General features: G+C 44.6%; 1 protein-coding gene across 1 annotated transcript in view; it reads right to left on the bottom strand.

Annotated features, from left to right (window-relative positions):
- Positions 1-10,492, bottom strand: part of Znf697 (zinc finger protein 697) — a 33,332-nt gene extending 22,840 nt beyond the window's left edge. Inside the window, exon 1 of the mRNA XM_021158697.2 lies at positions 10,401-10,492. The gene's annotated coding sequence lies outside the window, so the exon portion shown is untranslated. The remainder of the gene's footprint in view (positions 1-10,400) is intronic.
- Between the last annotated feature and the right edge of the window lie 5,275 nt (positions 10,493-15,767).

Raw genomic sequence — 15,767 nt, 5'->3', positions numbered from 1 at the left:
TTCTTCTTCTTCTTCTTCTTCTTCTTCTTCTTCTTCTTCTTCTTCTTCTTCTTCTTCTTCTTCTTCTTCTTCTTCTTCTTCTTCCTCTTTTTCTCCTCCTCCTCCTCCTTCTCCTCCTCCTTCTTCTCCTCTTCCTCCTCCTCTTCTTCCTCCTCTTTCTCCTTCTCCTCCTCCTCCTCCTCCTTCTTCTTCTCCTCTTCCTCCTCCTCCTCTTCCTCTTCTTCCTCCTCCTCTTTCTCCTCCTCCTTCTCCTTCTTCTCCCTCAACTGTGTCTGACCACTTTGCCTGCATGTATATGTGTGCACCATGCACTTGCATGGTACCCTCTTAGAGCAAAAGAGGGTACTGGAAACCTGGGAACAGCAATCACACTGTGAGCTAACATGAACTGAATTTGGATCCTCTGCAAGAATACTAAGTGCTCTTAATTGCTAAGTCATCCTTCCAGACCCTCATTTTAAAAATCAAAAATAAGCACGAGATGGGTATTTCTTCAAAGCTGGCTCATGGTTTTGTCTCCTATTTCCAGGATAAAGCAAGTTTTGTATCTGTCTCATGCACACACCCAGAGAAGAAAACAGATGGTAAATGTTCAGACATAAATATTGACACAGGTACAAATATAGCAAAACAATGAGATAAGCATAGACTTAGAGAAAATATTTGCAAAAATGTATCTGATAAAGGACTACCTCCCAAAATACACAGAGTAATCAATCTTACTACCCAACAATAGGTCTGAGGAGATGGCTCCGCCAATAATATCCTTGCTCTACAAACACAGGGACCTTGGTTTAATACCCAGTTCCACATTAAAAAAAAAAAAACCCAGGGGCTGAAATGCTCCCATAACTACACCATTGCTGAGGCAGACACCAGGATAGTTTTCTGCTGAGAGAAGACATTTCCCAGCTTCTTGTGTGGACTACAGAAGCCATTTTCACCCCATAAGGAGTCCTATCCCATCTTCCTCTGTGGGCATTTAGGCCATCAGTACATATGGTAATGCCCCTGGCAGGGAAGAAACTTGGTCCAGCCTAAGGTCAGACCAAGCCTCCCTTTCTTTACATTTATCATCCCTCGATAGCTGCCTCTTCATAATGTAACGTGTGGTTACATTCAATTCTTCCTCTGAACAGAAGCTAATTCCAGGGTCTATACTCTAACCATCCAGGTTCCCTCATTAGAGGACAATACCAGATACTCTGTCATCAAACTCACAGCTTGGGAAAGGAATACAGAATATTCTAGAGGCGTCTTTGACAGTAGGTTTTATATTCGTAGAGTCAACAAATGATTCTATTAAATGATAGTCCAAGCTCTTAGATCCTTCACAAGAAGATGACTTACAGCAGTGGTTCTCAACCTTCCTAATGCTATGACCCTTTAAAACAGTTCCTCATGTTGCAGTGACCTCCCCAATCATAAGATTATTTTGTTGCTACTTCATAAATGCTATTTTGCAACTGTTATGAATTGTAAGATAAATATCTGCTATGCAATCCCTGTGGTGTTGGGACCCATGAGTTGAGAACCATTAACTTGGATTCAGCTGTAGTGCTTTGAGAATATCATCTAGTCTGTACCCAGGGCCAGAGCCCACCACTTGAAGTCTACAAGGAGTATACAGGCCTTGACAGTGAAGTTTGTAGATGTTTTCTAAGAGATTCCAAACGCCAGTATCTCTTAAGGCTCACTTAATTTTGTTATCTTGTTTTACAACAAACTAACCTATTTTTAAAATAGAATCATGTTAAGAAAAAATATGCTTATTGCTGTCAGTATGCAGTGACCTAGAGCTCCATCCATCGGCAGAAGAAGTAAAGAGCTAGCTTCAGCCCGCTTTGTTAATTCAGTTTGTGGTGTAAACTATTTATTACCAATCTGACATGACCAGTTGCTTTCATGTTTCATCCGTTGGCTGAGTGTATGGAATGAGAAGTTAAAGATTTTAAACAGTTCTGGTAACAGGGTTAATTTTAGAAAACTTTGTGTAGTTTTCATTTTCTGACATGGCTGTCACGAACTAGGGTAGTAGTATTTGAGGACGGTCAGGGGTGTTCTAAAAAAGAGCCTACTACAGAGCAAACAAGGCAGTCACTGTCTCTGGGAGGATGTTTTCATTGGAAATTCAAAATCATTTCTTTGGGGGAAATACAACTTACAATTAAGCGGTCTCTTGGAATGTAGGTGTAGCAATTTGATGTTAAGAAAAATATGTATTGTTATGTTTTTCAAATACTAGAGATGGTCATTTAAGGGAACAGTCCCAGTTTTTAAATTTTTTACCTTATCAAATGGTTTTTAACCATATATTTTGTTTTTACTTAAGTTACCGTTTTTGTTCATTCAATAATAGCTGGTACTGTTAATATTTAAAACACAAATACAAAGTCCATCATATGTAAAAGGAAAGAGCATCTCTCAGACACATTCTGTTCAGATCCACTCCTGGGATGCTGGCTTGAACTCCTTTTACAGGGCTTCCAGGTGCGTTCTTTATGCAGGAGTCTGATGAAACAACAGCTGATTTCAGGGACCTTTTCCTCCTACAGAACTCTGGTACATGGTTCAACCAGCTGTATAATTGCATTTAACTCCTGTTAATCTTGATGTAAAAGCTTTCCTCGTGTAACTTTGTTTCTTAATGTATCCCACAAAGTTGCACAGTTATATCTTCTGACTTATGTTCTGATCTTTGCTGACTATTAAGTTTTGCCATGGCTTTTGGACCTTCTTCTGAGAATTTCAAGTGCTGTTCCTCTTCACAGTTCTGTCAGCCCTCAAACAGTGACAGAGATACAGACATTCCAAACCCCCTAAAAGGCAGTTGTGATGATCTTGACAAGGGGACTACTGTGCCACGGGCCATGCACGTTATCGCTCTTCCTGCCACTCTGCGTGTTGTTTGGAGGACTCACAACTGAAGCATCTGGACTGAAACCTCCTTTCCCCCGATCTTGGTCTCACCAGCTCAAACCACCTTAACGTCCTTCAGGACCAGCTGGACGGCTTGCCTGCTGCAGTGCTCAAGATGAAAAAGACCTGACTGCTGGGATGAGACTTGTGTCTTTTCCACACACAATGCGGCTTCCACGCCAACAAATCCTAACTGGTTTGAGATGGAGCCTAGAGACAGGGGCCATGTAAAAGTCAACCCCAAGCCTCCTCCTATGTTCGGGCTCCTGGCTCCCTACTACCCTGGCTCCTCCCCTGGGTCACATCTTTCCATCTTATTACCCTCACCCGTGGGTTTTTATCCTGTCTTTTAAGTGATTTACTTTTGGAACGTCATCCTATACCCAAACAAAATGGTCCAGGTGAGCTCTTCCAAAACTCACCTTACAACAGCTCCATTTGCCCCTAATACATCTGGAAAAGGATCTTTTAGACACTATGGAGAAACTCTGGCTAAAAAGGTCTATCACCTCTTTCACCCCAGACCAGATAAAATTCTTTATATTTCTCTTCTCTTTGCTCCTGTTCCTTCCTTGGATGCTCTGTTGCTCCCTGCTACTTCAGCTCCTCATTTCGGTGCAACAGCCCTGGCAATGGGACCAGTCACAGTCACCCGAAGTCAACTCTAAACCCACTTTCTCTCACTGGCCCACTCGGTCTTCCTGGCCTCCAATCCTCCATATCACTCAACGGTTCCGGAAATTCTCTCAGTTTTAACTCTGTAACCAAATCAAATGCTTACGACTCTCTATTTTCCAAGTCTCTATAGGAATGAAGGTTGGCAACAGACAGCATCATCCATTGCAGCTGATTAAGACTGCCTTTCCACACGGTTGACCAGAGGACCCCTTCTTCAGTGAACCCAGAAATACCCGCTCCAACAAAGGACTACACTTCCCAGCATCCCTTGTGGCTTCTCAAGTGTAACAAATGTATCATGCTGGTACAGGATGTTGGGAGTGGGGGAGGCTGTGAAAGAGTGGGGGCGGAGGCACATGGAGACTGTACCTTCTGCTCAACTCTCCCGTGAACCTAAAACCTGAAATTCTCTTCTTTACAGTTGCTGACCATTTTGTTTTGCCATCATACTTGGGAACCTTGGTAAAAGAAAAAGGAAAAAATAAGAAAAAAGAAAAATAAAAGAAAAAAAGAAAAAGAAAAAGAAAAATCACATTTTTCTCCTGGGCCTTTTTGGTAATCCCCGGGGAAGTGATAAATCCTGCTGAGGGATTTTAGGATAAAACCTAAACACAAAAACAAAAAACAAAACAAAACAACAAAAAGAAAAAAAGAAAAGAAAAACTTTAAAATGTGTATTTTTAAAAATTATGTATGGTTGCTGTATGATTATTTCCTAGCTCAGACAGTATATAAACATTTGTTCTTTCCCACATTTCCTAGTAAGAAGTTGGTAGTACCATCATACTAGGCAAGAATCAAAATGTAATATTTAAAATATTTTAATAGATTTTAAAATAATAAGTATTTCAAATGTTTGAAACATAATGTGTTCAATAAATATTCGATCAATAACTATGTGTTAGACACACCCCAAGCTACCATTTTTCTAGGCTCTGGGTCACTAGAGATTATGTCTAATGGATTTATGTTTCTATCCAGTTTTCAAAAGCACCTACCATTGTCAGAAATCTTTATAAATATCTACTAAGGGATCACCAAAAAGGCCCAGGAGGAAAATGTGACTTTTTTTTTAACCAAGGTTCCCAAGTATGATAAAAAAAAAAAAAAATAGCCAAGGAGGTACTTTTCAGTAATGTCCCTCTTCAAGCAACAAGCAAAGTGTGCTAGCCACGTGACAGCACATGGCCTTGAATCAGAAGTGGGACATTTCTTAGAAAGAAGCCCAGGAAGAAGTGTTGCTGCCTGGTACTCTATGGCAGGATCCTACCCAAGGTATCAGAAGGCCACACGAATGTCATACACCTCCTTGAAGAAAGGCCACCCCTAGCCTGTGAATGCACAGAATCTGACCTGCTGTGCAGTTAGGCACAGCTATCCCATGAGCTGCCTGCCAGAAGACTGTTTCTCATGGCAGCTGACAGCCGGGCCCACCCAAGGAGGACAGACTGCTCCACCATCCCTACTTGCTGAAGTAAAGCCCAAACCCATCCCACAGTGCGACCCTTCCCACTCCCACAGGGATATTATCAGAGGTGCTTCTTCACCCCTGACTTTCTCTTTTCTATTTCTCGCCCTGCTGGCACCCAGGCAACCCCTATGGTTTTCTTAGTTGTACAGTAAAAGAGCCTTTCCTAGATCTAGTGAGGGTGGACACGCCAGCTTAAGCAGGGGCCCCACCCACACCACCTGAAATCATTAACTTCCACATCATTCGTGTTGCACAAACACACAAAACAGCCTGCCACAGCTCTGCCCTGCATCCTCCCAGCTGGAGCTGACAGTGCCATTAAAAGAAACCTGAACATTAACCAAGAAACTCAATTTCTTCCTGGTCCTCCTTCTACACCAGAGGCCAACTGGAGACATGAACATGCTTCACGCCTCCATATTTGCATTTTACCCATGCCTAATAATTCGTGATGACCAGAGTTCTGAAAGTCCACCACATGCCATGCTGTGTTCTGGACACACAGCCCCTGTCGTGTGCTCTGTTAAGTTCTCATGAAAATGTCAGTGGAACCCAGGCATCTCAGGCAGTGCAAGAGCTGATGGACAGCCTAAGGATGGCCTGAGATGATCAAGCCAACCTACCCAGAAGATAAGAGACTTAGCCTGGAAAGGATAGAAAACAAATTCAGACAGGCTGGAAGAAAATAGAAAACAAAGAAGAATTCTGGGCACGCTTCTGTGCCCAAAAGGCACTATGGATTCTAAATTTGATCTTCCTAACTGATAGCCATAGGAAATTAAAAGCATGAAAAAAAAGTGTGGTTTGTTATTGTTTTTAATAAAAAAAAAAAAAAAACTGTGCTTCTCGGAATGAGAATCGGTAGGATGCTTTTAGAAGCCCATCAATATTCCTGGCAGGCAACCTGCAAATGTGGAGGGCTGTGGAGGCAGAAAAGGCAGCCACCTGGCAATTCCCTCCCATGAAAAGCAGTTCTCAAAGCTGTGGTCTACAGAGCTACATTCCAATGCATCTCCAGTTCAGAATCTGGGGCTCCAGGCAAGTTTCTTGACTTCTCTATGACCTCTGGTTTCCTCATTTTTAGAATGGAGATAATGTTATCAGATGAAACAAGGCAACCCAAGTAAACTGTCTAGTTTATTCTGTGTATGTGCACAAGTACACACACACAGGAGCACACACACAGGTGCACACACACAGGAGCACACAAACCGGTGCACATACACAGGTGCACACATACAGGTAGACACACACAGGTGCACATACACAGGTGCACACATACAGGTAGACAGACAGGTGCACACACACACAGGTGCACACACAAAGGTGCACACATACAGGTAGACAGACAGGTGCACACACACACAGGTGCACACACAAAGGTGCACACATACAGGTAGACATACACAGGCACACATGCATACACGTGACTATGGAGGCCATAGGACAGTCTTGGTTGTCATACTCAGGTGCGGCCCACCTTTTTATCAGCCAGATCTCTCAGTAACCAGGAATTTATCAATTATGCTAGTCTGTCTGGCTTATCAGATTCTCCTGTCTCTATTTCCCCAGGGCTGAGATTACATGCACATGCCACCATGCCTGGTTTTTTGTTTGTTTGTTTGTTTGTTTGTTTGTTTGTTTTTAAAGATTTATTTATATATGTATATGAGTACACTGTCACTCTCTTCAGACACACCAGAAGGGAGCAACAGATCCCACTGCAGATGATTGTGAGCCACCATGTGGTTGCTGGGAATTGAACTCAGGACCTCTGAAAGACCCAGCCCCAAATTTCCTAGTGCAATCTTTGATATATTCAATGATGTATCCAGTAAGCAGTGACTGCTATAAATCACATGAAAAGCAAGTAAAAACAAATGCTCAATTATTTGTCAATGAAAAAATGCTAAATTGGAAGGAAGTAAAGTTTGAGCACTTTTATGTGGTATAGTTTGACCCTAACAGACAGCTTAGGCCGTAAGAGGGAACAGGCATGTTCAATGTCTGACTCAGTTGCAAAGAGCAGAACTTAAACACTTTAACAACTGAGAACAAAAATCACCTTCTCCCATGTAGACTTATAAAAATACCTGTCTATGCACTTGCTTTAATCCATTCTCTATGTTGCTAGAGTCTAAAACCATTCATGTTGGCAAAGAAGCTCAATGAGATGGTACTCATGAACATCTTTTATGAGACACGGTGACCAACACTATTAGACCCTCTTAAGCCAAGAGAGAGGAAAGGTTTCAGTATGCCATGAGACAGGCTTTATTTTCCCTGTCTCGATGAGTCCTCACAAGCCTATGAAAACGTCTCCAAAGCTTTACTATAGAGACAAAGTAAGAGATAAAATAAGCTGTATGTGGACTGGGAACGTTGCTCAGTTGGTGAAGTGTTTGCCAAGCTGGCACTACACCCAGGTTGGATCTCCAGTAAGGCATAAAACGAGGTGTCATGAAGTACACTTCTAATCCCAGCATTCAAGAGACAGAGGCAAGAAGGATGGGAGCCATAGAGCCTTTCAGTCATCCTTGGCTACACAATGACTTGGAAGCTAGCCTGGGCTACATGAGACCTGATCTATAAGTAAATGCAGGATGTATATGTTATTTCATTGCTTTCATTTATTTACAAACTTCCAATTAAACATCATTTATGCATCTGCTAGTTATATAAACATCAGGGAGTTTATAATTTTAAGGGGAACAAGATGAGCTCTCATAATGGACAGGGAGAGGTGTCACCAAAATTCAAAATACCATGAGGAAAAGCTTGATAGTAACTAGGAATTCTTTTCTTTCTTCCTCCCTTTCTTTCTTTCTTTCTTTCTTTCTTTCTTTCTTTTAAAGAATTCTTTATTTAGTTTACAAATATGAGCACAGTGTTGCTGTCTTCAGACACACCAGAAGAGGGCATTGAATCCCATTACAGATGGTTGTTAGCCACCATGTAGTTGCAGGGAATTGAACTCTGAACCTCTAGAAGAGCAGTCAGTGCTCTTAACCACTGAGCCATCTTCCCAGTCCCACTAGAAATTCTTGAAAGGTTCCTATGAGGGAGTTAGGGATTGGGACAAAAATGAGAGGCAGCATGGGAATGTGCTACAGGGGTGTGGTTTGACCTGAGTAACCAATGCTCAAGAATGTGTGTTGCATCTTGGGATGAAAGCTGTTTGGTGCAAGGACCAGTAGAGAACCGAATACAACGGAGAAGTGGGCAAGCACTGGCTATGTGCAGAACTCTCAATGCCAAATTAAGTTATTAACCTTTGCCAATTACATTAACCCTAAATAGCATGTGGTATACTCAGAAACCCACCAAGACTCAGAGAAGAAAGGAAAAGCAATAACTTGGAGAGAATGTTTCAAATGGTACTCGGGGCACCTACACAGGGCTGCGACCGACCGGAACTCCTGAACGCTGCTGTGGCTTTCTGTCCCTTGGGAAGCAGACAAGCCCTTTGCTTGACTTACTGTGTCCTCCTTGGAACCAACTTCCACAATTTCTCCTTCCTTTCCCAGGACACTAAAAATTAGGCAGTCAAGTAAGTAGATTCTGGAGAAATCCAAAGAGCTCTTGGCAGGAGGAGAGGGAAATGCTATGCAAATCCATCAGCCTCAGACATACAGCCTCCAGTGAGGTCACCCCGAGGTCCCTTCAATTTAGCTGCGCCCTTTGAGTTTTCTGACTTCTTGTCACTCACTCCTTAATTCCAGAAGGTTTTGAATGCCATCATGGTTTTTTTTCTCCTGAATGACCTGGAAGGCAGCCTGACTTTCACTGTATGGTCTTGGTTCAATCTCAGGTCACTATCTCTTGGACTGTCAATTTCTCCCCTAAAGATCCTACCTCCTCCAAGCACAGCCAGAGTGTGCAACCGGGAACTTTTTCCAATGCAGACACTCTTTCTTCATTTTATCTAACATTGGCTGCCTGTACAATTCCAGTTAGTTCATTCCAACTTAGTTCACATGTCTTATCTAACTAACAGTGCCAGTGAAAAGCCTTCCGCCCCCTACAAGCCATTAATCCAGGGTCCAAAGCATCCTTTTCCCCCCATGCACCTGAAATAATCCGCCTACTACTCAAGAGGCATTCCTTTGGTTTTAAAGTACATTATACATTAAGTAATCACCATATGTTTCCTTAAGAGAAGGGATGCACACTTGTATACACATAGAAGATCAGAAAGGCATCAGAGGCAGGTGAATTAATTCCCTTAAGGGAGTCACACTCCGGCTGTGTTTAAACTTGCCCATTTGTCCATAGCAGCTCACAAAGACCACCAACTCACTAGCTGTTGCCGCATTTACCACAACGGTCTCTTGGGAAGAGACCCACTATATGGGAATGCTGACAGCCAACGGAGCCTGACTCAACAGGCAGGATTACAGCACTAAATTAAATTATGCCTCATACTCATGTGGGGGGTTGCTGATTCACTGCGCGGGGGGGGGGGGAATGGGGGCGTGGCTAAGAAAAAAAGGTTAAATCAGAGGAAGTCCCAAAGGAAGTCTTAAAGTCCCATTCTAGAGACCTGCTATTGTGTGCTCTGGCTGTAAGGTACATCCAGGGTCTCTGTCTCACTGTTCCTCTTCACCATCCCTCATGCTAACATATGCCTCACCCCAGGCCACCTGAACCTCAAAGTAGCTGATTGGGGATTCTACGTGATGTGGGGATTCTAGCAAAACCAGACAACGACCCCTCCTGAGCCACGCGCGGTTGGCTAGCTCAGCCTTCCTTTCGCAGGTCCTCATTGTACCTTTCTTCCAGTCCGATCGCATCCCCCAAGTGGCAATCCGAGTCGGTCAGACAGATGGGAGGAGCAGGGAACAGACACACGTTTCACAAGGGCCAAAATGAACCTGCTGCCCTTCGCAAAGTCCCCGCCTTCATCCCCTTCCTCACAGTGGGGCTGGGGGCACTGACTTAGTAGGCAAAGGTAACACGATCTAAGCTGATACACCGATGCACACAAAGCCTTTCACCTTCTGCTTGTCTTGCAAGCTCCTCCCTGGGCTTGGTCTCCCAGGGTCTCTGATGCCCCCTTCGGTGGTCTGTGGGACGGTCCGACTTGCTCTGGCAGCGCAGTCTCAGCCTCCTCCTCCCCTCCCCTTGCCACAAAGACCAAAGGGAGCTCAACCCAGCTATAGGACATGAGGGGTCCCCTTCTGTCCTTGGTTCCTGAGCCCACGGGGTGGCGGACCACAGTCCAGTGTGCGAAGGACAGCTTCGCGCGGCAGCTCAGCCACAGCACACATCCCAGCCCCTAGATGATCAGCTCAGGTTCCCAGCTCGCGCCCAGCCGCAGCAGCGCTCCTACCTGTGATGCGCCGGGCAGCTCTGAGCGCACTGCCCAAGCCTGGCGCCCGGTGCTGAGGCTATGCAACCGCGGGCTGGCACTCGGGCTGGCTGCCCACTACCTCCTCGCTGGGGCTTCCTGTGGGGCTGGACAAAGGACATTTCCTGGGAGGAGCAGGGAATGTTCCCAGCATGCCTCGATTTGTAGTTCACCGAGACTTCCTGCCACCGCAGCAACAACGGGGGCTCCTACTCGGACCCCAGGACTGGAGGAGAGGACCTGTCCGGCTGTAGTAGCTCGGAGCCTATGGCCGACCCGCCGCCGCTTGGTAGAGTCGCGATCCTGCAGACGCGTGCTGCCCTCACACGCTTGCTTCCCTGGGCGCCACAGTACGAGCGGCCTTTTCTTTAGAAGTGAACTTTGTGATTTGCTCTCTTTACGTTGGCTTCCCCCACCCCACCCCACCCCCGCTTCTTCTTCTAATAGATGGTCTTCCATAAGGTGAGGTTGGGGGAGGAGAGCATACTCTTACACTCAGCCTAGCCTGGGACTCACCTAGACAACTCACCGCAATTCTTCTTCCTACTCTTCAGGTGTATGCCAACCCTAGTATATTGTTCTGCTTTGTTTCTGTTGTGCGCTAATCTACCTTAAAGCCCCCTGCGTATGTGGCCAGTGCTCTGTCCATCTACCAACTTTTTCACCTCCCAGGTTCTCTAGCTCGGTGTTTCTCAACCTGTGGGTCACGACCCCTGTGGATCAAATGGTCTTCTCGCAGAAGTGGCCTAAGACCATCAGAAAACACAAATATTTACATTACAGTTGATAAACAGTAACAAAATTATAAAGTAGCAATGAAAATAATGGTTAGGAGTCACCACAACATGAAGTCGCAGCATTAGGAAGGTTGAGAACCACAACTCTATGCAGTCAGGACTCGGGCTGTGGCCTGTTTAAGAAAAACATTTGGCTGCTCTTCTGGTATCCAGGCTCCTTAAAGATCTTAGCACTTTTGCCCTAAAAACCATACGGAGCTGATCATTCCTAGATCCTGGCCTGGTGACATCCCTTTTCTCCACTGTTGGCCTCTGCCCAGGCTTCTTTTTAAGAAAAGTAATTGAGAGATAAAAAATAAACTTCATGAATTACATATGTGAGAGTCTAAATGACAAGCCGGATGGTGGAGTATGCCTTTAATCCCAGCACCCAGGAGGCAGAAGCAGATAGATCTCTGTCAGTTTGAGGCCAGCGGAGATCTAGGACAGCCAGGGCTACACAGGAAAATTTTGTCTTGAAAACAAAAAACAAACACACAAAAACTAAATGACTAAAAGCTGAGCTTCCCAAAGGATGGCAGGAAGGGTATAATGAGCCAATCAAAGAAAGGATGGGTCCTAAGATTTTGTAGAATACTTGAAAATTAATCTGGCAATAGCCCCATGTAGTGACACCGCCCAGAAGGCTGGGGTAGGAGGGTGTGGAGTTCAAAGTTAATATGGGTTACCTAGCAAGACCCTGGCCACAGGTAATACGTGCATGCATACACAATCAGAAGGTCACAGTTTGGGTTTCCATTTGTCAACTCACATTTCAAGTCAGAAGAAGTAGGGACCTTGAAGAGAGGGCCTTAGTCTGTGTTTAAGAACAGAGTATCTAAGAATGCTGTCATCGTTCTTCTAGAGTCCTTTCGTCATGGGATAAATGGCTGGCTTAATTCAAGGTGCAGAACTGATGAAGAGCGGGTGGATGTACTGTTTGCTTCCCAGAAGTCCTCGTTGATCTGTTGGCTATCCATCTGAATTAGTTGCACAAAGTATTTTAGCTTCACATTTGTAGCCTTGGAACATTCAGGTGAAAAGCTCCCCGCTTCCCCTAGATGGAACTCATGGATGTTTGTCAAATCACGTAGCCTCATCGTGCTCAGTGTGAGAAGGCGCTGGGCCTGCCTGTGGCACTGAAAATTGTCTACTCTGCCTCCACGAAGCTATTTGCTCTCCTTCCTCTAACACAACTTTTTTTCTACATTTCTTACTTTTGTTGACGATATGGAAATTTAGCCCATTACCTCCACCCCATATCAAACCTGCCCTTTTGCCTTTTGTTTGTTTGTTTCCAATGTAGTTAGTTCATTACTTTGGCAAAGTGTTTTTTTTTTTTTTAAACATATTCTTGTCTTTATAGCTTTCAACAGTGACCTCATTGTTGATAGAAAGCCCTATGAAACCTGTAATGGCCACTGTATGTGTTCAGTGTGTTTGAGGTGCTAGGGAGAGATACTAGTCATAAGAGTAGAGCTTTGCTTCCAGACTAACAAGCATCTCTGAGGTCTTCCACAGGATATTCATTGAATCATTAAAGGTGTATGTTATCCTCGAGAACCTGCATCCCCGTTGACAAGATGTAGCTCACACCATCACTACATAGAATCCTCATCCATCGACGTGAGAAACTGTAAGAGAATTTGTGTTCTCAGAAGTTTCTGGTCTTCCCATAAGCCCTTTTGAACCTCCAAAGGCAGTGGTTCTCAGCCTTCCTGATGCTGTGATCCTTCAATACAGTTCCTCATGTTGTGTTGACCACCCTGCAACCTTAATTATTTTCATTGCTACTTCATACCTGTAATTTTTGCTACTGTTATGAACTGTAATGTAAATATCTGTGTTTTCCAGTGGCCTTAAGGGACTTCATTTGATCCATGAAGTTTCGGTCCTTTGTCCTTTTCAACCTTTTGTCACTTGAACCACAGGTGGAAAACCGATGCTCTGAGGGGTGGGAATAGGAATGAGAAGAAAACACGCAATGGGAGGCACAGTTAAGGTGTGGACTTTGGCTCTGAAGGACAGTGACCTCAATGGGAATGGTGTGGTTCACGGAGTTTTCTTTGTTTGAGTTTCGAGATGCTTTGGGGATGTTGGGATTTGGACTAGGAGAAAGAGGCAGATGCTAAAGCCAGAAGGAGAGAGAAAGGATGAGGGATTAGCATCCAACAAATACTTGTTGAACTAACAAATTCCTGAAACGTAGCCTCACTGGTGATGTTGACCGTGAGATGATCAAAGTGCACATTCCCACTGAGACACACAGTCTGAGACCAGACGACATTCCTTTCTCCCCTTTCATACTCCCTCCCCTGCCCTTCACATCCCCATGGGAAGACAATGATGAATGAGGGGATGGAGGAGCTCAAGCAGCCCTGGTGCTGGAGGACAAGCTCTCTCTGACTTCAGGAAAGATGCTGAAGGTAGACGGCATCTTCCAACTTCCGGAGCTTCCAGGGACTTTTAATTTATTTATGTTTAAATAAATATTTTACCTTACCTTTGCCTTGTATTATTCTTCCCAGTTCAGGGCACTGAAAAGGGGTCTCCAAAACACTAGGCAAGCACTCAATAACCATGTCACATCCAAGCACACTCTTTTTCTTTCTTAATTCAAGGCTGTGTCATCTCTCGCTAAGTTGCCCAGGATGGCCTTGAATGTTTATGCTCCTCCTGCCTCAACCTCCGGAGAGGCCGGGATAATCAGCCTGTGCTGCCCGGCCCTGCTGATTTTGTTACTTCTCCACCCTGAAGTACAATAAATAGCTATTCTCAACCTTGCCTTCTAAAGAGGGGGGCTGAGGTTAGAAAGATTGGCCAAAAACATTTGTTAGACCAAATAGCCCTTGTGTTTTGTGTTAATCTCATTTTGTTATAGTTACTTTAGTTGAACAGGAAGTAGGATTTACTGGTGGGGAGGGTTATTACAGACAGAGTTGCTATAGATGTCTTCTCAAATGCAGGGTTTTACACTTGATCAGAGGATGACAACTGGGGGGTTATTTGATCCTGTAGCCACTGGGATAAGCCACTCGTCAACCACCATATTATCAAGTTTATCTTTATTAAACTTGGTAAAAATTCAGTTTCTCTGAGATGTGGATCTTCTAGTGGTGGCCAGACAATCTAACTCTGGCTCATTCATAGGGCTTTGTTATATGTTCTTTGTTTTGTAGCCTGGTGGTGACAGTCATAATGACATGGCCAGTAATGAACCTTGGCCACTATGTCCTGGGGCTTCCCAGAGGCACCTGTCATACTTGTCTGGCATCCAGCCTGGGAACAGCTTGAGATCAGAGACTTGCACACCTCCTTTAAAGGGTGGTCTGGAAGACTGTTGAGGGCAGACATCCATATTCCGGCAACAAGTTGTATACATGACCACAAGGCCGCTTTTGTAGCCATTGCACAGAGAACACCGGGAGTAAAGGAGCGAGGATGCAGAAGTTTTAGATGGTTTCAGGCATAAAGAAGATGCCTGTCCTTTTTCTTAATCTAGTAAGCAATCATCCCCCATTCATTGGATAGCAGCACCTTTGCGAAATAACCCCCAAGTCCTTGCAGTTTAGAAAGAGACAGACAGCGCCCACTTCCCCACTTCCATTTCAATGGGAGGATGTGACCAAGATAAACCGGTTGTGATGCTATACTAGGGACAGGACGATAAAAAGAAGAAAAGCTGAACAAAGGGAGGAAAGCCCAAGAAAATCTTTAAGATATTGTTGGGTTGAGGCTGAAGCTTACATGCCCATAGGCTTCTAGGTTCCCTGAGCCGAAACATCACTTCTGGGGCTCGAGCTATTTCAAGCTAAGTTCTGTGCCTGGCAGCTAAGAGTTCTATATAGCTGGGTGTGGAAGGTTGTAACGTAGCAATTGGCTGAGGTGTGGATGGGTGAGAATAGGAAGGACCCCCCCCCCCAGTGCCAGAGCCAGGAATTGGAACTCCTTGTGATGCGATGGCCAAGGGGCTGAGCTCGGAGTGTCAAGTCAGGGAAAGGTGAGTCGGAGAGGTCTTAACAGACTGATGTTGGAATTTTAGAGGAGTTGTTCATTGATTTTTTTTTTCAGAAAATCAAAAGAGAGGTGTGTGAGGCTGGCTGCAGTATTAGCAGAGAGGAAGGTGTGACAGACAGGCTCCAAGGTGCTCTTCCTACCTGTCGCCCAGGAACACCTAAGAGGGACTGACAAACACATCAATCGAAGCCAGGCTGAAAAGCAGACATTCTCTTCCCCAGCAAGGTGGCAGGAAAGATAGGAAAGTGATCCAGGAAAGACTTCCTGGATCAACTTCCTCCTGCATGGTATCCGTGCCATCCGTGCCATCCATGCCATCCGTGTTTAAGGAGAAGAGGAGCTAAACCCCTTTTAAGTAGGATAACCACAGTTTGTCATGTAAATAGGGCAACTCCAAGTGCGAAGGAGGGGAGTGCTATTAATAATTAGACCTAGTTGATGTCGCTGAAGCAAGTTACTCTAATTAAAAGAGCTATCACTGGGACATGGTCCTACTTCAAAAAGCCAACCCCTTAGTCCTCCTCACCACCAGACAATTATTTCTGCTTGTCCCTGG

The sequence above is a fragment of the Mus caroli genome, chromosome 3 (assembly GCF_900094665.2).
Source record: "Mus caroli chromosome 3, CAROLI_EIJ_v1.1, whole genome shotgun sequence".
Classification (NCBI taxonomy): domain Eukaryota; kingdom Metazoa; phylum Chordata; class Mammalia; order Rodentia; family Muridae; genus Mus; species Mus caroli.
The sequence above is the reverse complement of the archived record's forward strand: the minus strand, read 5'-3'. Positions and strand labels throughout refer to the sequence as shown.